Source organism: Lynx canadensis, chromosome D2, assembly GCF_007474595.2.
Source record: "Lynx canadensis isolate LIC74 chromosome D2, mLynCan4.pri.v2, whole genome shotgun sequence".
Lineage (NCBI taxonomy): Eukaryota > Metazoa > Chordata > Mammalia > Carnivora > Felidae > Lynx > Lynx canadensis.
The window spans coordinates 84058455-84080534 of NC_044313.2; positions in this window are offsets into that span (position 1 = coordinate 84058455).

Sequence of the window (22080 nt, forward strand, 5' to 3'; positions counted from 1 at the left end):
CAAAAAATTACCCTGAGGTAGCAATTGCACTACTAGGTATTTATTCAAAGGATACAGGTGTGCTGTTTCGAAGGGGCACATGCACCCCAATGTTTATAGCAGTGCTATCCACAATAGCCAAAGTATGGAAAGAGCCCAAATGTCCATCGATGAATGAATGGATAAAGAAGATGTGGTATGTATATACAATGGAGTATTACTCAGCAATCAAAAAGAATGAAATCTTGCCATTTGCAACTATGTGGATGGAACTGGAGGGTATTATGCTAAGAGAAATTAGAGAAAGACAAATATCATGACCTCATGCATATAAGGAATTTATGATACGAAACAGATGGACATAAGGGAAGGGAAGCAAAAATAATATAGAAACAGGGAATGGGGCAAAACATAAGAGACTCTTAAATATGAGAACAGAGGGTTGCTGGAGGGGTTGTGGGAGGGGGGATGGGCTAAATGGGTAAGCGACATTAAGGAATCTACTCCTGAAATCATTGTTGCACTATATGCTAACTAACTTGGATGTAAATTAAAAAATAAAATAAAATAAAATTAAATTAAATTAAATTAAAATAAAATAAAATAAATAAAATAAAGTTAGAAAGCAAGAAAAAAAATATGTGGAGCTTGGAGACACCTGGGTGGCTCAGCTGGTTAAGAATCTGTTTCTGGCTCAGGCTGTGACGTGATAGCTCATGGGTTCAAGTCCCACGTTGGGCTCTGTGCTGAAAGTTCAGAGCCTGGAGCCTGCTTTGGGTTCTGTGTGTGTGTCTCTCTCTCTGCTCCTCTGCCCCCTCTCAAAAATGAATAAACTTAAAAAAAATTAAAAATATGTGGAGCTTAAATGTATTTATTTTCAGTAAACAGACATGAGTGTTTTCAAAAAAACCAGCTGAAAGTATGTAATATATTGCAATACAAATTCATATTCTGTTTGAGTAAAATAAGTCCCCAGTTTCAAAGTATAATAAAATACTCTGTGTACAATGTTTCTTATAAATGGACTTAACGTGTGAGATAGAGAAATATCTCCGTATTTTCTCAGTAACTTACCAAAAAGTATTCATTACTCATGAAGTTTATAAATCTCTGGTCTATAAAACTTTTTCTTGATGACGAATCTGCTTTTTCAGAATGTGAATAAACTGTTTTTTACTGGATGTCCTCACAGTAGGCAAGTCAGGTATCTAAGACTGGTTGTTAACCGTTTTCAGAATTATCACAGAAAGAAAAATCTAGTAACCATATCATTATCTTTCCAGTTAGAACAGATATAATCAAAACACAAAATATGCAAGACCATTTCCAAATATAAATTTGTATAGAGAAAAACGTACATTGGCTGAATTTGCCTCTGATGTGAAGGATGCTCAATTAAAGGCATTGTAAGATTTACTCCAGCTGCGTTACGGTGGCTACAAGTAGGGGATGCAGACATTCCCCAGGAGTTAGATTATCTAACTGTAATGCCAACCATGCAAACACCATGACCACAAACGTCAATTGGTCTTTGGATGTGTTGCTTGACAAGTCAGTGTTTTATGAGAGGAATTTTATTTCTCCATGGGCCTGTTACAAAAATACATTTGATTGCATTTTCTCAGTAAAAGAAATTTAATGTGGTAGAAAATATCAATATTCATGAATATGCATTTTCCCTTCCTTCCTGTGAAAATGATATACTTTGACTCCTACATTTGTCAAGACATGTAAACCGTTTGGGACCATGTGAGGAGGTGATCTATGTTATTTCTGTACAGAGGAAACAAAAAGTCCCAACTCCACCACATAGCTGCTCCCTTCCCATGGGTGTGAATCATGGGAGAAGTCTTATATTAAACTTTGAGATCAAATCCAGTCTGATTTCTGAATCACTAGAAGGGAGTACAGATATGGTGGATACAGGATACAGGGAAGACCTTATATGTGTTAGAAACAAAGTTTTCAGTTTTAAGTCATTGTGATTTGGGAATGATTTGTTAATACTCCCCTAGTACACACACACACACACACACACTCTCTCTCTCTCTCTCTCTCTCTCTCTCTCTCTATTTTCCTACCTATCTATATACACACGCATACACACACATCCTAGTATTAATGAGCAAAATGCATAATAAAACCCGAAGATACCATTTCTTTTTTTTTTTTTTAATTTTTTTCAACGTTTTTTATTTATTTTTGGGACAGAGAGAGACAGAGCATGAACGGGGGAGGGGCAGAGAGAGAGGGAGACACAGAATCGGAAACAGGCTCCAGGCTCCGAGCCATCAGCCCAGAGCCTGACGCGGGGCTCGAACTCACGGTCCGCAAGATCGTGACCTGGCTGAAGCCGGACGCTTAACCAACTGCGCCACCCAGGCGCCCCATCCAAAGATACCATTTCTAATGTATCAGATTGCCAAAGATCGAACTTGGTAACTGACTTTAGATAAAGTGTGGGGAAACAGACACTGTCTGGTACACTGCTAATATAAATGTAAATGCTACAACTTCTCCCTAAAGTAATTTTGTGATATCTATCATATATTAAGGTATAATTCTTCGTTTTCCTAAAGATATACTCACATATATCTCCAAATAACTTTGTATGAGGTGTGAGGATATTCACTAAGGTATCACTTGTAATACCAAGAGACTGGAAATAACCATTATATACAACAATAAGGAATGGATGAAAGAAAGAAAGAAAGAAAGAAAGAAAGAAAGAAAGAAAGAAAGAGAAAGAAAGAAAGAAAGAGAGAGAAAGAAAGAAAGAAAGAAAGAAAGAAAGAAAGAAAGATGATAGATAACATATAAATGGATGAAATTCTATAGTATTAACAGAATATATTATATGTATCTATTTAAAGAATCATTTATACACTACAATGGAAAGATTTTCAAAGATATGCTAAAATAAGTTCAGTTTAATAAAACCTAAATGTTTATATGGAATCTTAAAAGTTTTACATTTTTCCTAAAAGAAAATCTAACACAGTTATATGCCCTATTTGATAAAATATATACAAATATATATTTTCATGATAGTTTTATATAACACTATGAGGTATTCTACTTGAAATCACAAAAACAATTTCCTTTAATTTTTCTCTTACAGACACAAGCTGAAACTATAACAAAAGCCAGGCACTAATCAGTTAAAGCAAAACCTCTTTCACAAACCAATGGCAGGTATATATCCTCTGAACAGAAGCCATTTAACACCTAGCTATGACAGTAAAATAAGCTGATTTTATTTTTTAATTTGTACACATTGAGATATGTAAAGAAAAGGGTAGCTTTTGAATATGTCAAACTTATTAAAATGAATTGTAATAAAGATGTTTCAAGTTTTATTTTCTAATTTTTTTCAAGTTTTTATTTATTTATTTATTTTGAGAGAGACAGAGACAGTGTGAGGGAGGGAGGGGCTGAGAGAGAATCCCAAGCAGGCTCTGCAGTGTCAGCACAGAGCCTGACACGGGGCTCGAACTCACAAAACCACGAAATCATGACCTGAGCTGAAACTGAGAGTCAGACACTTAACTGACTGACTGAGCCACCCAGGCGCCCCTCAAGTTTTATTTTCTATGTGTAGGAAATACCTCAGGGCATCAGGAAAACATTCATGCCAGTATCACCTGGATATTTAAATCTTCCAAGTTTATACTTTCTTCACAGAAAATCCAACAGCAACAATAATGTATATCTTATCTCCAAATCAAATCATTTTCACAGTAGTCGCCCATAGAACATAGAATTATGTAAGACAATGGTGTGCCAGTATACATGTGAACAGAGAAATAGAAAAAAAAAGGCATCTCATCTCTGTAAGAGGTATCTGAATGAACAATTCAGCAATTCTCTCCTCGTGTTCTCATACTTACATTTACAGAATATAACTCTTCTGGCAAAAAAAATATGGTAATGTTACATTGTTCAACAGGAAACAACAGAGCGGATTGCAAAAGCGAAGTAAGGTGTCTGCCGTCCACAACTGGCCCGCTTTGCTCGTCATTCTGGGGACGTGCACTCAGGTGTCACTTGCTCCTCTGTCTCCCCATCTCCCTGCATCCACCTCTTCCCTGTATCAGTTCACCCTCTTTATCCCCAATCTTCCTGAGCTTGTAGGCTTCTACTTTCAAAGTGCACCCTGGCCTCCGACCCTTCAGTCCGTTTCCAAATAAGCTGCCAAGAACAAGTGTGTATATATGTGTGTGTACATACATATATTTCATATCCACAAGCTAAATTATTTGTAATATGCAAAAATATATAAATCTTACTTGATTATATATTTATATAATATTATATATGTATATTTTTTTCTCCATTTATCATCCATCCTTTTCTTTTTTTTTTTTTTAATTTTTTTTTCAACGTTTATTTATTTTTGGGACAGAGAGAGACAGAGCATGAACGGGGGAGGGGCAAAGAGAGAGGGAGACACAGAATCGGAAACAGGCTCCAGGCTCTGAGCCATAAGCCCAGAGCCTGACGCGGGGCTCGAACTCACGGACCGCGAGATCGTGACCTGGCTGAAGTCGAACGCTTAACCGACTGCGCCACCCAGGCGCCCCAATCATCCATCCTTTTCTAAGTTTTGTATGGAAATCTAAATCCAAGAGAACAGGGTATCTAACTTTAATAGTCACCCAGGGATGATATATTTTGGAAAATTAAAACTGTCTAGTACCAGTGGGACTCTTGTTATATATATAAGGATTGATATATTGGAAAGAAAAAGTTTAAAGACTCTTTAATAGTTTGGCAGGTTTTGGGGGATATTATTGAAAAGTTTAATGTAATGACATTTGCTTTAAGTTATTGTTTTGTTTTTGTTTTTCTTTCACTTAATTTTTTAAAAATTATTTTAGAAACAGAGAGAGCATGAGTGGCAGAGAGGAGCAGAGAGAGAGGGAGAGAGGGAGAATCCCAAGCAGGATCCACACCCAATGTGGAGCACATGGTGGGGCTCCATCCCGTGTCCCTGGGATGATGACCTGAATCAAAATCAAGAGTCAGATGCTTAATCCACTGAGCCACCCCGGTACTAAATTGTTATTTTTAAGGAAACACTAATAGGGAATGTTTATTGAGTGATTTTCAACCATTTTTTTTAGCAAAAATATGTCTTCATAGGATCAAAAATAACTTTTTTTTTGCTTTTAAAAGTTTGGGGTGCCTGGGTGGCTCAGTATGTTAAGCTGCCTACTTTTGCTTCCAGCTCAGGTCATGATCTCACAGTTCATGAGTTCGAGCCCTATATCAGACTCTGTGCTGACAGTATGGGCCCTGCTTGGGATTCTCTCTCTTTCCCTCTCTCTCTGCCCCTCCCCCTGCTCATTCTGCTCTCTCTCTCTCTCAAAATAAATAAGTAATTTTTTAAAATTATTTTTAACGTTTATTTATTTTTGAGACAGAGAGAGACGGAGCATGAACGGGGGAGGAGCAGAGAGAGAGGGAGACACAGAATCAGAAGCAGGCTCCAGGCTCTGAGCCATCAGCCCAGAGCCCGACGCGGGGCTCAAACCCATGGACCGTGAGATCGTGACCTGAGCTGAAGTCGGACGCTTAACCGACTGAGCCACCCAGGCACCCCAATAAAGAAATAAATTAAAAAAAATTGATTCACATAAGCATTTTTTACGTTGCTATAGTCTTTCAAACTCTGTAATATTACATTCAGTCTAATATTTATAATATTTAATTTACTTTTAGAATTTGAGTCATATTAACCTTTGTGATATGTATCATGATGTGATGAATTAGTTGCCGGTTTTTTATAGTTTGGAAGAGTTTTCCTACAATAGTTCACAGACCTTATTTTTAAATAGTGGACAATATAATTATATAATCAGTTACTTTGAATTATGAATGGCTCTCATTAGAAGTTAGATGGCAAGAAAAGTCTTGTTAAATTTCAGCCAAAGTTAAATAAACATTCTAAGTTATTGAAAATAATAGTTCTTATAAATGTATACCAAGGAAAATAAAAAGCCCAAGCCCACCTTGGGAGTCATTTTAAACCATTTTAAGTGATTTTTAAAAAGGTTAAAATCTGTCCATTTTCTTTCTTTCTTTCTTTCTTTCTTTCTTTCTTTCTTTCTTTCTTTCTTTCTTTCTTTCTTTCTTTCTTTCATGTTTATTTATTTTTGAGAGAGACAGAGACAGAATATGAGTGGGTTAGGTTGATTGAGAGAGTGAGGGAGACACAGAAGGGAAGCAGGCTCCAGGCTCGGAGCTGTCAGCACAGAGTCTGACACGGGGCTTGAACTCACAAGCTGTGAGATCACGACCTGAGCCGAAGTCGGACGCTCAGCCGACTGAGCCACCCAGGCGCCCTGAAATCTGTCAATTTTAGATACAGTTGATAAAAGAAGAGAATTTACCTAGGTTTACATTATTTTAAAAAACGAATGAATAAAAAGCATACACAGACTCCCAGGACTTTATTCAGGTTGTTAACATTGTTATAAACTATGGTAAGCAACTGTGCAAGCCCTCAAATGGTGAGGATTACTGGCTGATTTCTCTGCCTTATTCTTGATTACCACATAACTAATGAGACCCATATAATGATCGCCACTGTAAATTTCAATGAGAACTATTTCAACTTGTTGTCTCAACTCTGTGATATTCATCCACCTCATGTACCATCTTGGAAAAAAATTCTCAAATTATTAACACATTCAAATCCTATTCCAAGTAGACTGGGCGATGACCACGTAACAGAGCACTATTTTTATACAGAAATGATAAAAACTTTAATTCAGGAAACTAACTTTGAGGTAAAGGTAGTTTATTTAGTTTCACATTATTATTTAATTCAGTGTGAATCTTTTGGATGTCTCCCCTCTAGGAATTTGCCATCTTCCTATTAGGCAGTCTGGGCCTGAACACATTAGACAATTGAAGGAAAATATAAGTACATGAAATCCAATACTAAAACACTGATAAAGATAAGTGATTAACATTTTTTTTCAAAGAGACTATTTAAGAAAAGTATATGTAACACTCACCATGTCTCAATGACAAAAATCTAATTGCATGATAAAATCTAATTACAGGCTGCCTTCAGTGAACTCACAGTCTACATAACTCAAATGATCAAGAGTTGATTTTTCCTTTCTCCTCACCACTCAATGTGATTTATCTCTATCATAGTGTTCTTCTTACCATATTGAAATTAATATTCTACGAGCTCTATAAATAGAGTGCTACAGGAAAGGGGGGAGAGATGGTTAATTTTTTTCCTGAGTAAGAAAATCAAATCAAACGATATTTACGATAGTTACAGTGGGCTTTAAGGACAAGAAGATACGTGTAGAGAAGAGAAGAACAAGTTCGCAGGCCAAGTGAAATGAATAATCAAAGTTACCTTGTTGTGAAAGACCATGCATACTGAGGTGAGGGCATACCCGCGGTTTATCCATGGGTAGCAGCACAGGGTGGGGTCCTATGAGGCTCAGGACAAGAGTGGGGACTGGTTGTGAATTCCAAGGCCCATGAGTGCCAGCTTTGTTTGGAAGTCAACAGCCATCCAATGGAAGATGAAAATCAGAAAGTGATTAGATACAGTAGTGTGGATATTAGATTTTAAATCCACCTCTGAGATTTCAATTAAATTGAGAGGAGAAAACTGTCAGCCCAGCAAAGACATGGTTTCAAGAATGAGGATAAATGGGGAAAGAGGAAAATAATGGGAAGGACAGACTTTGAAGTCCTAAACCTTAGACTTGAGCCTTGGAGCTGCATTCATCAGTCCGGTAGGCTTGGGCAACCTGTCTACTTCTCTACGGCTCAGTTTGGCTTCTGGAGAGCGGGGCTGCTCACGTCACCCAAGAGGCCGCTGCCCAGCTGAAACGTGGTCACCAGCACACACAGTCATTCAGTGCTGACTCCAGCTAAACGCTGAATAAAATGTTTAACGCAATTTTATCACCTTCACACAAGCAGACTGATGGCATGAACTTGGCGATTCGGAATCCGAAGTTTTAGAGCAGAGGGGCAAGGTGGCTAGTGTGAAGGGTGCACACTCGTGAGCACGACATGGAGATGTCCCTGGATGTGTCAGCATGCATGCGCTCAGACAGGCACACCTGCACCGGTTTGCTCCCCCCCCAGCCCCCCGCCCACAACCTCATCTTAGAAAATGCAGGCGTGTGAGATTAGAGTCACTCGTTAGCGATGATGCAGAGGTCAGCCATGGCCCTTATTAAAGTTTCTATTCCAACTTAAGAAACCGCGCCGAAGTTAAACCCCAAAAGCAGCCCCTCTAAATCAATGACGAAAGGCGATTACGTTTTCAATAAGAAACATTCATGAGGAAAGTCGGACAGCAGCGGCACGTTGTCTCTCCTCAGAAAAAAGAACCAAGGCTCGCATTCATACATGGCCGCCGTGAGTGAGGAAGTCTAGACTCGTCCAGTCACTGTTTGTATTGAGAGCATGCATGAAGGCACGATAAAGTTAATGGGTGTTTGTTTGTTTGTTTTTACATTACATGACTTGGTAAAGGCATCTCAGATGCTTAAAAATTCCAGGGCTCAAAGAGTAATTCTGTGTTTTTATATCTACCAGGTTGAGTTCCTACTTCCTCAGTAATGCTTCCAAAATATCTTTCTTCCCTTCTATTCACATTTATGGGCTTTTGTTGTTGTTGGTTTGTCTTTTCTAGGTCGCAGAGACAAGATTTCCACAATCTTAAAAGTAGAATTCTTGCCATATTACTATTTGTATTTCTTTACCTACATGTATATTAGATTTACATGGGTATAAAATAGCTCATGCCTAAGTATTTGACCTAATGGATGATAATACAAGCAATTCCACCAATACATATGGGAAATGTTGTATTATTCATTTAAAACATCTAAATACAAAACAGTGTTTTTTAGATATGGTAATGGCAAAATTCCCAGAAGCGAAGAGTCTAAGTATTATGTAAAGTGTTCATAGAAACTGTTAGTCTCTAAACCAATCATTTGTCATTAACTCATGAGTGTTCATATACACTAGGAGACAATTTTTTTTGCTTCTAACTCCTTTCCTTATTAACTTATAAGAGACAGAAAGCACATTCCATAAGCCAGCAATTAAGGGAGGAAGAAAATACTGAGAGGATAAATATATTTGGAAAATTTTGACATTTTTACCAGCATTCATCCATTTATTAAACAAAAACATTAAATAATAATGTCCATCCCAAAAGACAAACATCAAACGCTACTTCCTTTTTTTAATGTTTATTTATTTTTGAGAGAGACAGAGAGAGCATGAGCCAGGCAGGGGCAGAGGGAGAGGGAGACACAGAATCCAAAGCAGGCTCCAGGCTCCGAGCTGTCAGCACAGAGCCTGACATGGGCTTGAACTCACAAACTGCGAAATCCTGACTGGAGCCGAAGTCAGAAGCTTAACTGACTGAGCTATCCAGGTGTCCCACAACTACTAGTTTCCGTGGGCACAGAGCAGACAGCAGTGAAGATATAATTTTGCCTTAGAGCTGTCCTTCTCTAAACAAACAGGCAGATAATAACACAATGGAGTATGTGTTATAATACAAATAGCTACCAAGACCCTGGGCCTGGGAGGAAAGGTAAACACATTTTTCCTGGACGGGGTAGGGCAGTAGGCGAGCTTGTGTGGAATATGTGGTATTGGAGCATATTCTTGGAGGATGAGTGAGGGATCATAAGATGGACAAGAACATTTCTGGCACAGGTTGTAGGCCAGGCAAAACCACGAATGTATAAAGGACACAGTATGATCAGGAAACAGTGTATGTTTCACTGGACTTCAGGATCCTTGGGTGTGAGCCAGCTGGAAGAGTAGGCCGCGGCCAGATAGATGCAACAGAAAGCACAGTTATGAGGAAATTTCTCAAAACACTAGATTTATTTTGTCAACTGTCCCAAACCAGCTGCCATGTCGTGAGGCAGCCTGGTGCGAAATCCCAAGGGGCAAGGGATGGAGGCCCACCCGACACTGGTGAAGGAGCCTGGAAGCAGATTTTGTGCAGCTTGCAACAGTCACCTGTGTGAGCCTGGAAGTGGAGCTCACCCCAGCGACTTGCTTCACAACAGCTTGACTGCAGCACTGTTCAAATCCCCGAGCCAGGACCAGCCAGTGAGGCCACTCCCGGGATTCTTAGCCATGGGATATTGGAAGAACATGGGTGTGTGTCTTCAGGCTGCTAAATTTGGGGTAATTCATAGCCAATACACAGTTAAACTCAAATGCCTGGTCAAAACCAGTCACAAAACAGTCCACTCACGGTACTGAAAGGTGTGTGTGTGTGTGTGTGTGTGTGTGTGTGTGTGCATGCGTGCACACACACATAGCTGGAGTCCTGGGGGAACAGTATGGGGAGATGGTGGTGGGGTCTAATACCAAAGATCTCAGGTACTTGGCCAGAGTAGTAGATTTCTCTTTTTTCAGCTATTGGAAGTCTTATCTAAACCATTAATCCTCATCATAGTCGTCGTTGCCATCATCATCATCGACCAGCTAAAGTTCTCCAGGTCTGTTAACATCATTGACTAACTTTAAAATCACTTACAGTGTTTGAAGCTTTGCTCATGACCTCAATTTCTCCAGAAAATCAAATACTGCAACAGGTATGTTAAGATACTACCCTTGATAGAATCTGATGATGGGATAGTCAGTGAGGAACATGCCAGGTGTTTCCCTCAAGTTTCTCCCATGAGGAAGAGGAGTTGCTCTGAACAGGTGAGGTGGGGTCTATGCTCATGGTTTGCAAATGGTCCCAGGAGAGATGGTAATAGGGTATGACGGCAATGAAAAAACAAAATAAGTCATTACCTCAGGCTACAGATTCATAACAGTGCACAGCAGAAGGAAAGGGGAAAGTCTGTTCTGCTAATCAGTTTTTATTAACAAAGGATTTTTAATAGACATTTCAGATATAAGAACCCACAAACTGTTGCTTCTCTTTTGAAAGAGGAGTCCCTTCAGTGTCTAGATGTGTAGCTATGTCTCTGGAAACACCACACTCCTTGTTTTTGATGCTTTATTTTATCTGTGTTTGGGAGTAGTCTCCAAACAATCCTGTTCATGAAAAGAAGTCAATGGGTGGTGATCTACTGTATGCTTCCTTGCTGTGTGGCTTTTTTGATTGGGTTGGTAGAGTTCATGGCCACTAGAAACTTTCAGAGCATGAAATTCCCCTGATGGAACTCTTCAACTGGAAAAATCTTTAGCGGGGAACCCATTGTGTTCTATAATCCCCCTTCCCTACCACAGCCTCAGATTAAACTTTTGTAAACCTCATGAGTGACAAATCTTGAGTCCATAATGATCTTTCGCATTAACTTATTAATTGTGAAAGGTTTCTGTGGCAGGAGCCAGGGAGTGCCCATCTGGGAGGAAAGGGAGCACGGGGGATTGACAATACTTTTCAACGACGCGATCGTCTGCATTTCTGTATTTTACAGACCCTGAACACATGAACGTCATTCTTCAAAGAAACTGGATTTCTGAAAAGGAACATTCTTTACACTCTGCCTAAAATTCTTTCATGACACTTAGATAAACAGTGTGAGAGCTTGGAGAGGCCTCTTTAGGCTTTCTACCTATGGGGTAAAGCCACTCAGAAATGTAGCTTTACTGATTTTGTAAACTTTTTTGAGGGGGTGGGAAACAGAGAACCCACTAAATTTAAAGACTAGAAATTGCATGTCCCTCACGTGTTAAGTGCATAAAGGTAATTCTTCAGTCATTTTACAGGAAAAGAGGGGTATTGTTGAAAATTCATATGAAAGTCAAGGTAACATTTAATTATATCTATATTTCAGAGCTGATAATTTAAAATGTCTCCAATAACTTTTATTGCCAAATTACTTGCGGCTGTGAGGGAAATAACAATATATAATTTTAAAGCATGATTCATAGTGGTTTTTTCAGCTTTATTACATTCATCTGCATACATTGAACTGAAATTGTAGACTACTTTCTTCATTTAGATCAAGCTCACAGAAAATGCCACTTGTAAAGGAATATATTTCTAATTATTACCCGTGCATCCTCTTACGAATCCAAATAAATATAATCACTCTCTGTGTTTGTGTGTGTCTGTGTGTGTGGGTGTATATGTACATACCTACAGGTGAAGACAATATGTACATATATGAAGTAAAAAGCAATGAAAAATTCAATCTTTCTGTGAAACTCATCGCTGCTTTTTAACAGCATGCACTTTTTTCCAGCAGGATTTTAATTCTACTAAAATTCAGAGAATCAAATTATTTCCTATGTCTTAAACTCTGAAAATCAAAATAACTTCTCTGGCATTTAAGTTTTGATTTCCTCTCAAGTCAGGTGCTTTGTAGATGAAATCTCAGTGGGTTAAACAGTCGTTTTATTCTCTGATTAACCTTTTCGGAGTCGGCTCATGCATAGAAAATAGCTCACAGATGAGAAATGGTTAAAGTTTCTGATTTCAGTGACATAAGATGTCAAAATATACGCTCCATAATTTGTAAGCTATGTCATACACCTACGCTACTTTTAAAATTAGAACAGAATAATTGCAAATGTCTCTGATGAAGAACTCAAAATAATAAGCTCACCAATCAGGTAAGAGCTCCAATGTCAGGTACAGCACCAGCAAAATGAAACTGGTCTACTAAAGATTGAATGAGATAATGATGCCACACACTTAACATAAACATAGACACAAAGTAAGTACTCAAGTGAATGAAAGCTATTCTTACTATGACATTGCTACTTATTTCTTATAATTCAGGAAGAATTATAATCTTGACAATTGAGGTTCTCTTGTTTCTTTCCTGATAGTTATACCTTGCTTCATATGAGTAAATGAGCTATGGATAGGAAATATGCAATTCAAATTCTAGAAGATTTCCACTTTGGAACACTGTATTTTAGTTCATTCTATTTTGAAAAACAAATGATCACATCCTAAATAGGTAGCATTTTCTGAGATCGGGCTTCTTAATCTATTGAGTAGAAACAAACTCTTTTCTGAGCCTATCCAATTAAAATAGTAGTGGGAGGGAAATGAAAGAAAATAGTAGTGGGAACTTCAGAGAGGTGTTGGCCGACTGATTCTCCAACTTGGTTTCTGAAGGAAAAAAAAGCTCTGAGAGTGTTTTACTTTTCCAGTCACTTAACGTTAAGTGAAATCTGTTTTTATACCACTCACCTTTTTATAGAAAAACTATTTACAGATGGGTTGAGGAAAATTGAATATATTTGAGATCAAGAATTTCCTAGATTAAAGTCTTGGAGGGCTCAAGTCTACCAGAACAGGAGGTAATGCTAAGATCATTACTGGGGGCAATTCTCACACCTCAGTGATTATCAGCCATCTCTACAATTTTTTCTAATTTTTTAATGTTTGTTTATTTTTGAAAGAGAGACAGAGAGAGAGAGAGACAGAGACAGAGACAGAGAGAGAGAGAGAGAGAGAGAGAAAGAGAGAGAGAGAGAGAGAAAGCATGAGTATGAATAGGGAGGGACAGAGAGAAAGGGAGACACAGAATCTGAAGTGGGCTCCAGGCTCTAAGCTGTCAGTACAAAGACTGACGTGGGGCTCGAACCCATGAACACTGAGTCAAAATTGGATTCTTAACCAAATGAGCCTCCCAGGTGCCCAGCCAGACTCTACTATTTATGGGATAAAATGTCTATGGCTATCAGAGATTGAAAAAGAGGCAAGAAAATAGATTTGTCCTCCGAGAAACATATTTAAGAGTGTGAATTTAGATTCAGTGAGGCCTGGGCTTGAGTACAGGACTTCCCTTTGTGAATTACATAAGCCTACCTATTCTGAGATGTCTCACTTATAAAATTGGGGGTGCTTGTAACAGTTCAAGGGTTAAAATGAAATTACAGGCATACATATTTTAGCACATAATAAACTCTCAATAAAAATTAAGTTTGTGCTAATATTATTATGATATCTTTTCAGACTACAAATAAAAAGTGATCTGAATAGAAAATGAAAACAATAGTTTTAGAAGGGTTTATTCTGCTTAAAAGAATATATGGAGCAATCAAATAAATGTCAAGGTGTTATAGAAAGATGTCAAATACTAAGTGCTAAGTGTAAAATTCAACATGGCCAATATCAAAAGTGAATGGGACAAAATAATATTCCATTTTTCACTCAAGTTTTAAGAAAATATCTTGATGTTTACAAGACCTGTGGAATAAATGAGCCAATACTTTAAATGAATTCCCTCCAAAAAAATTAACACACCTCGTATGAGAGTTAAGCCCTGTGTATATATGTGTGTGTGTGTGTGTGTGTGTGTATACACACACACACACACACACACACACACACACATACACACATATTTTAAACCTTCTATGGTTGTCAGAGAAAAAGTAAGAAGCAAAATGATATTGGAAGCTGAAAGCTAAAACTTTCCCCTTACTCACTTCTGACCTAACAGAGATTATTACTGATAAATAACTATGGTAGCATTTTAATTTTGACACTAAATTTCTATTTTAAATTCTACTTCAGCACCATCATTTCTTATGATTTTATTTTTTTTAATTAAGTGTTTTATATATTATCTATTTTTGAGAAAGACAGAGTGCGACCAGGGCAGGGACAGAGAGAGGGAGAATCTCAAGCTCACGTGGGGCTCCAACTCATGAACGACGAGACGGTGACCCCAGCTGAAATAGCGTCAGATGATTAACCCACTGAGCCACCCAGGTGCCACATTTTGTTTTGATTTTTATTTGTGTAACTATCCCAAGTACATTTAGCTAGTTACACAAAATGGTGCCATTGTGAACTATCATGATGATGTTTTTATCTGGTGAGTGTGTCTTTCCTGTCAAGCGGTTTTCTTGTAGGATGCAGAGTGAACTGTTGTTGACCAGGTCTTTCCAGATATAATATTGTTTTTTATTTAATCATAGTTAATCCATAAGGAGAGACTTACACATTCCTGTAAGTTTTGAAAATACATAGTTTTGGCTTCAAAATGACATCACACCAAATAATCTGCTTTAAAACTTTTCTTTTTAATGTTTACTTTTGAGAGAGAGAGAGAGAGAGACAGAGACAGACAGAGCATGGGAGGGGGAGGGGCAGAAAGAGGGAGACACAGAATCTGAAGCTCCAGGCTCTGAGCTGTCAGCACAGAGCCTGATGTGGGCCTGGAACTCAGGAACTGCAAGATCATGACCTGAGCTGAAGTCAAATGCTTAACCAACTGAGCCACTCAGGTGTCCCAAAACTTTTTTTGATCACATGACTTCTTAAAGTGTTTATATATATATATATATATATATATATATATATATATATATATGTGTGTGTGTGTGTATGTATATATATATATGTTTATATTGTCTTGATGACTATACCTTTGTTATACAGCTTGAAGTCCAGAATTGTAATGCCTCCAGATTTGGTTTTCCTTTGCAACATTACTTTGTCTCTTCAGGGTCTTTTCTGGTTCCCTACAAATTCTAGAATTACTTGTTCTAGCTCTGTGAAGAATGTCGGTGTTATTTTTGTCAGGATTGCATTGAATGTGTAAGTCACTTTGGGTAGTATCAACATTTTAACAATATTTGTTCTTGCAATCCATGATCATGGAATAGTTTTCCATTTCTTTGTGTCTTCTATAATTTCCTTCATAAACTTACTATAGTTTGCAGGTACAGTTCTTTTGCCTCTTTGGTTAGGTTTATTCCTAGGTATTTTATGGTTTTGGTGCAATTGTAAATGGGATTGATTCCTTGGTTTCTCTTTCTGCTGCTTCATTATTGGTGTATAGAAATGCAATCAATTTCTGTGCATTGATTTCATACCCTGTGACTTTGCTGAGAATGAAATTTACTTTAACCAATTATGTCATATTAGACATTTACATTGTTTCTAATTTTCCACTATATAGAATGCTATGGATATGGAAATATAAATATGTATATTATATGTAGAATATATTTATATATTATATATATATATCTGCACAGTTTTGATTTTCTCTAGAAATCTTTACACTTATTTATGCTCATTCCATTTATGATTTCTCATGATTTATCAAAAAATGAAGGAAGGAAGGAAGAAAGGGAGGGAGGGAGGGAAGAAGGAAGGAAAATTTAGTTCTTACATAGAAATTCTTTTCCATTTATTTGTCACTTCTTATTCCACACCACACTCAGATACAATTTAGGCCACTTGCTAACTTCTCTATTGAGTGGCATTTTGCACCTCTCCTTCTTATCTTTGGCAGAGAGACTCCTAAATCAATACTTATCTAGAAAGAAAGCCTTAATATGGGAAGAGTGATGTTTAAAAGTCATGAAGCAATCAAGAGGAAAAACAGGTCCATGTTAATCTGGAATCATCACCCTTTCATTCAATCTAGTCACAGCCACCTAGAGAAAGGGAAAGCCATCCAAATAGAGAATTAAAGAGAAACAGAGTTTACATTCATTTGGCTAGAAATCACACCCACACAGATGGATTTCATGGGCTGGAAGAAAAATTAACAAGTCTGAGAACTAGGGAGGAAGAGAATATTTGAAGGCCTGGGATAAAGTAATATATAAATGAGTTTCCTGAAACAGTTAAAAAATCACTCATAGATCCAGTGACATGGAACCACCCAAGGAAAATTAGAGAAGCCTGTTTGGCACGTTTGACGGGATGTTTCGTTAAGTTCTATCATGTGTGTTGAATCTGGTCAGTGCGATATAGATTCTGTGTTTAGGACGATTTTAAGGGAACGTGTTCCTGAGCAGAAACAAAAGCTATGATTTATTTGCTGCATCTGCCAGAGGGAAGGGAGCGAGATCGGAAATTTGTCATCCATGGGGTACTGCAAACATCTTCAAATGTGATGCTGGCCAGAACCTGGTTTAAATCACATCCAGGTCATTCAAAAGCTGTATAATTTTGGTCCACTACCCCTCTAATTCTTTATTCTCAATTCTATCACTTATAAAATGAAGATAATAATGGCTACTGTGAGTATCTACAGGGAATTCAGAAATCACAGACAAATAAATGTTTAAAAAATTTTTTTTCAACGTTTATTTTATTTTTGGGACAGAGAGAGACAGAGCATGAACAGGGGAGGGGCAGAGAGAGAGGGAGACACAGAATCGGAAACAGGCTCCAGGCTCTGAGCCATCAGCCCAGAGCCTGACGCGGGGCTCGAACTCACGGACCGCGAGATCGTGACCTGGCTGAAGTCGGACGCCCAACCGACTGCGCCACCCAGGCGCCCCCAAATAAATGTTTTAACACGGTGCCTGGCACAGAACAGCAGACATTTCCCTAGTATCTTCTATTATTATTTCTTCCACAACACTGAGCCACCTTTTCTCTTGCATCGAGAGTAGTCATCGTTCAACTGCGACGAGTGTCATTGTGTATAACTCTTACTGAAGTTACCTTTGATAATTTTGGTGATTTTACCCACACCCTCAGGAAAGGGCTCCTTGATTAATAAGCTAAACAGGAAATTCCTTTCCCCATTTATGAAAGAACATCAATAGTAATCAAGTGATTGTGTTCATGAAAGTAATATCCTCTTCTTCGGAAGTGAGGAAGGGTATGCTTGCCTACAATTTGTTTCTCTTCTTAGGATAAAGATCTAATATCTAAACTGGTAATAGCATTTTGACAAAGCATTAAAAAAAAGCTTCAGACAATATAATAGTCATATGATATTTCAGAATCTGTTTCAATACTGTTGCTACCTTTAAAAGGTGAGGGGTTTTGTAATGTCATTTGACAGTTTTGAAATACGGGTCACCTGTAAAAGAAAAAAAAAGTACCATATTTGTTCTTCAAATCATGATTTTCTATGTCACAGAAGGAAAAATCCGCCACCTTTTTGAATAAAAGTCATCAAGGTGTATGACCTGGTGGCTCTGTAAATTTCATGATTAGGGCCCTATTTTAAGTGAATGTAATCGGCAGTTACAAGAGTTGTGAAGACCACGTCTGCATGTGTTCCGTGTGGTTGGTGAGTGACCTTTACTGCATGATGATGATAACGGGAACTGCCGTCCTATCTCACCTGTGAAACCGGAGCTCAGCAGTTCTAACATTTCTAACTTGTGGTCAAGAGCAGAGCAGGTGGAGGGTGACAGGGACAGGATGAGAACAGGTTGGCCTTAGAAACATAAATGGCTGCATATACTTCTCATCCTCCCATAATTTTATCTAGCATACCTATACTGAATGTAAGGGGGTGTGTGCATATATATATATATATATTCATATTCTTAATGTATCCTAATAATACTGGTAAATTAGACACTATGTAGTTGAAGAGAAATGAATGACATGGATATATAAAAATCAGCTTTGCCTTAATGAATATTTTGTATATATTTTTATTTTTATTTAAATTTTTAATGCTTATTTATTTTTGAGAGAGAGACAGACAGACAGACAGAGTGTGAGCAGGGGAGGGGCAGAGAAAGAGGGTGACACAGAATCCAAAGCAGGCTCCAGGCTCCAAGTTTTCAGCACACAGCCCGACGTGGGGCTCAAACTCACAAACCTGAGTCAAAGTCAGACACTTAACCAACTGAGCCACACAGGCGACCCTGAATGTTTACTTTCATAGGTTATTTCTAATTATATTCGTTCAACTAACATTTAGTGAAATCCTCAAATAGTTCCATCTTGGTTTAGAGAGGAAAATTTCCATCTTGGTTTAGAGAGGAAATCTAAATTTCCATCTTGGTTTAGAGAGGAAAATAAGACACTGAATCTTCTTCTGTGTGAAGCAATTTTCATCTTTATTCTTGTTTGTTATGCCTATATAATTTTTCATCTAAACTTTAATTATACTATGCGTGGACATTCTGATTTGTTCCAAACTCACTATCATCTTTCCTTTCTGTTTTATGGCACTGAGATTACTCTTTTCCCATGGAGCCTGTATTCTGTGGCAGAGATAGAAATCAAACCAGAAAATAAGCAAAAATCCATAAAGTAATCATTCTTATGAGGGAAATAAGGACACTGTGACAGATAGCATCTAGAAGGCTACTTTATATGGTAGTCCCTCCTTTTACTCAAAGTGGGTATGCATGGAAGCATATAATACAATGCATCTTTTTAAGACCAAACTTTTGAAGACTGGATATCAGGAAGTGTTGGGTGGAAACAAGGAAGGCCGGAGATGATGGAAGAATGGAGTAGGAAACAAGTTAGTACTAGGTACCAAACAACAAGGAAATTTTTCTGGGATTAAACTGGATGTGGCATTAATGGAAAGATGAGGGATATAATAATGATTTGTAAGTTTAGGGCTTGAAATCTCAGGTGGATAACTGTGTCATTTTTTTTTAAGACAGGAATGACTACCTCTATCAAGTAATTCTGTGATGTACATTCTTAGTCATAAATATCAGTGTAGCAATGATCATTTTCTTTAGACAAATTCACAGAAGTAGAGTTTATTAATACTATTTCTATATTCATTACACACATCCCCTGAATAAACATTCATGCCAACTTAAATCCATACTAACTACCAGTGATAATATTGGTTTCATTGGACCATAAGTCTGTTCTAAACCATTTAAATATTACATATTTTAATCACAGCATAGGTGATTGTTAATTGTATGGCCACTTGACTGAGCTAAGGGATTCCCAGACAGTTGGTAAAACATTTTTCGCTGGGTGTATCTGTAAGGGTGTTTCTGGAACAGATTAGCATTTCCATCAGTAGACTGAGTAAAGTCTATGGAAATCAGTGCTAGGTGGGCATCATCCAATTCCGGCTCCTTAATTTTTAGGCATTTGGAGTCAAACTCAATTATATCACTGACTTTCTTGGTTCCTCAGCTTGCAAACAGGAGTTGATGGGACCCCTTGGCCTCCATAACCCTTTGAGTCAATTATTTAAACAAATTTCCTCTTTTACCTATCTATCCATCCATCCATCTATCCATCTGACCATCCTGTTGCTTGTTTCTCTGAAGAACTCTAATACAGCACCCTTTACAAAAATGTGTACATTTTAGAGTACAGATCAGTAAGTTAACACACCATGGACATACTCATGAAGGCATCATACAGGTAATGTGTAGAGGGAGCTGTAGAGTCATTAGAATTTAGATTGTGTTGATATCTTGCAGAAATATGTGATAGGTAGAGCTGATCTCCATAGAGACAACACCTTAGATGGGTAGGAGAGGATAATATAAAATTTTGTAATTATTGTCATGTTCCCTCATTCCTTAGTTTTTACTCATCATGCCTAGGGAGCATGCAGGTATTTGAGGTCTGAATCTTAGGGAATGAAAAATCAGAGGATATGTATGAGACCTCAGAAAAATGAAAGCAGACAATCTTGCTAAGAGCATAGAACTGAGCTCATGATGTTCTCTGTATCTGCTTCTTTGAAGCAATTCTAAAAGGGTTTCAACATGTTTATAATAAGAAATATGGAGCCCTGTGGCTTTACTTGGTGTGCTCCTAACTGCCGATCTCTGTAGGTGATGAATGGAAATGGACCTTTAGCTATCTACTTAAGCTATTGACCTAAGAGCTATTTCAAGTGGCAGGCGAACCTGGTCAGCCCCAAAGCAGGAGAGAACTTGTTAAGTAAGACAGGTGATTAAATTTGTTGCAAGCAAACTCCAGTGACAGTAGCCTCCTCCAGGATAAATAGATAGTGCATTAGACAGCAGTATCTTAGAACTATAGATCCCAATGTTCTTGCCCATGCCCTTATTGGCTTAAGGAAGAAGGAGAGTTTAAATATATCACATCCTGGTGTAGCTTCTACTGGAAGTGAATCCCTGACAACAGTTTGAAAAAATAGAGAGACCAAGACCCCATCCTCAGAAGTTACATAAATAAAAGATGGAGATTGAAGGAATGAATGAATGAACAAATGAATGAATGAGTAAATGACTGAATTACTGAATGGATGGTCTGAAAGCAGTAAAGAAGGGGCAGGGTATAGATTTATGATCACTGAAGAAATCTAGCCTATCTTAACTCCTTTATTTAGGGCTTTATTTCAAAGTAATGCAAGATTATTTTGTTAATGCCCAAATCTGTTTGAGACAAAATTCTAATTCTGATTTCATGAAAAATTTTGGCTATTTCATTTCACCAAATATACATTACTACCTAAGTCCGCCAGATACAACGCTCAGGGATGACCATACAGCAAATGTAATAAACGCATTTGCTCTACCTGCAAGGAATTCGCAGTCTCAAAAAAAGAAAGAAACCCAGAAACACATAATTTTGAGAAAGTAAAGAGGTGACACATATCAACTCAGCCCAGTCGACCAGCTTGAGAATGTCTTTTTGGAGGACAGTATCTTACATAAACCTTAAATGTAGGTAATGAGTTAGATAAGTAAATGTTAGGAACTATTAGGCTCCAGGCAAAGGGGGAAACATGAGTAAATGTAGGCAAATCATAAAACACGTAGATGTTCTATATTATTCTAACATAAACATCAGGTTGGGGAGAGCTGGAAGATAAGGCCAAGGAAGCAGGTCGGGACCATGATACAAAGGACATGCTGTATGTCATACGTAAAATCACCATGGAGCCACAGACATGCTTAACAGCAGGGTAATAAGGCCGATTTCATATCGTAGATAAACCACTCTGGTAACAATGCAGACAGTGGACTCAGGGGTACAAGATCTAAAACAAACGGACGTGGCTTCTATTTGCTATTCGATTTGCACCCAGTGAAGCAGACAAGCCCAGGTTAGAATAGGGCACATAGGCTGAGTCTAACAGAGTAGTTTCCATTGATATTTTATAATATATAACTTAGTAAATGCCACGGATATCACTTCTGTAAATACGTACAAAGTGCAGAAAGTTTCAGTTTTGATGCTGAAAAGAGCATGCAATGAGTCTATAACTACAGAAAAATAGATTATTGCCCTCATGGCTATATTTCAACCAGATTTATAGCCTTTTCCCCCCACTTATGTGATTAACTAGAATAAAGTTTATGCGTGAGCGAGACACACAGACAGGGGAACAGAATCTGTGATGTGTCATCTTCATTCTTGGAGTGGAAATTCCTTGGACAAGGGAGTGTCTTGGGAAAGAAGTTGTATATGTATCA